At 38.6% G+C, this 1696-nt stretch overlaps 1 long non-coding RNA gene across 1 annotated transcript; it reads left to right on the top strand.

Annotated features, from left to right (window-relative positions):
- Positions 1-261: 261 nt before the first annotated feature.
- On the top strand, positions 262-952 carry LOC138224146 (uncharacterized). Its single transcript, XR_011182497.1, has 2 exons — positions 262-415; positions 651-952. It is a non-coding gene; the product is annotated as an uncharacterized lncRNA (long non-coding RNA).
- The last annotated feature ends 744 nt before the right edge of the window (positions 953-1696 follow it).

Raw genomic sequence — 1696 nt, 5'->3', positions numbered from 1 at the left:
TTTTTAGTTCAACTATTGATCCTGCTGTACCTGAACACACAAAACCAAGTACTGCTTTAACCAGACTCTCCACACTCCACTCCATTCAAGTTGGACTCAGCTGATTGTGTATAATCCTCTGCTCCTTATAAAGCTGCTTTCTGTCTAGTCCTGTTGTCCTGGGAGTGTTAATGTTAAACTGCTCATCTTGCTCTGTCACATCACGCAGCACCAAGCCTGTTTTTCTAGCACTGACTGGCTACTAGTGCAGCCTAACCCAGAAAGATAATTTGCATAGAAGACACTTCTGGGAGTGTTTATAGCCTTGTGAGTTTAACACTTCCAGACTGAGAGCTGCGCTTCATGGTAACAGAACCCACAGGAACAATGACTTTCTTCATCATATTTATCTGGACACTCCTCATCACTGATCAGGGTAGGAATGGGTTTGGATATTTTATAGAATTTAAAACATTTTTGTATTATGTGAAGAAGAAATCAAGATTTATGTTAATTTAAAAATAAAAAATATTAAAGCATCATAATAAATATCTTATTAATTTATTCTGTTTTCATACTGTATGTCTATCATATAATGTATTACTGATTTACAGAATAAATTGGTATTTTCAATACTTTCCCACTTTTTGCAATGTTTTCTTCATTTTCAGAATCTAGTGGACAGATTTTTGTGACCCACGCTCCTACAAAATTGACTGCTCCAGGACAGACAGTCACTGTTAGCTGTAAGACCAGTCCTGCAGTGTACAATAATGATCGCCTCAGCTGGTACCAACAGAAAGCTGGAAAAGCTCCTAAACTCCTGATCTATCTTGCAACTACCCGTCGGACTGGGATCCCAGAGCATTTCAGTGGCAGTGGCAGTGACCATCACAGGAGTCCAGGCTGAAGAGGCACACAAACAAACTGAACTTCAATAAAATATATACTGTATATACAGTGGTGTGAAAAAGTGTTTGACCCCTTCCTGATTTCTTTTTTTTTTTCATGTTTGTCACACTGAAATGTTTCAGATCGTCAAACAAATTGAAGTTTTAGACAAAGATAACACAAGGAAACACAAAATGCAGTTTTTAAATGAAGGTTTTTATTATTAAGGGAAAAAAAATCCAAACCCACATGGCCCTGTGTGAAAAAGTGATTGCTCCCCCTGTTAAAACATAAATCAACTGTGGTTTATCACATCTTTGGATAGCTGAGTTCAATTTCTCTAGCTACACCCAGGCCTGATTACTGCCACACCTGTTCTCAATCAAGAAATCACTTAAATAGGACCTGCCTGACAAAGTGAAGTAGGCCAAAAGATCCTCAAAAGCTAGACATCATACTGCGATCCAAAGAAATTATGGGAACAAATGAGAAACAGAGTAATTGAGATTTATCAGTTTGGAAAAGGTTATAAAGCCATTTCTAAAGCTTTGGGACTCCAGCGAACCACAGTGAGAGCCATTATCCACAAATGGCGAAAACATGGAACAGTGGTGAACCATCCCAGGAGGGGCCAGTTGACCAAAATTACCCCAAGAGCGCAGCAACGACTCATCCAAAGTAGAGAGTCAAAGTAGAGAGTCAAAATGACAGGAGAAGTGTTATGACAGTGATATTGCCATCAGCCTAGAGTAATTCTGTAATATTAATAATCTCCTTTTCTCATATTCTGTTTCAGACTTCAGTACAGATGCAGCCATTCAAAGTG

This window comes from Lepisosteus oculatus, chromosome 18 (assembly GCF_040954835.1).
Source record: "Lepisosteus oculatus isolate fLepOcu1 chromosome 18, fLepOcu1.hap2, whole genome shotgun sequence".
NCBI lineage: Eukaryota > Metazoa > Chordata > Actinopteri > Semionotiformes > Lepisosteidae > Lepisosteus > Lepisosteus oculatus.
The sequence above is the reverse complement of the archived record's forward strand: the minus strand, read 5'-3'. Positions and strand labels throughout refer to the sequence as shown.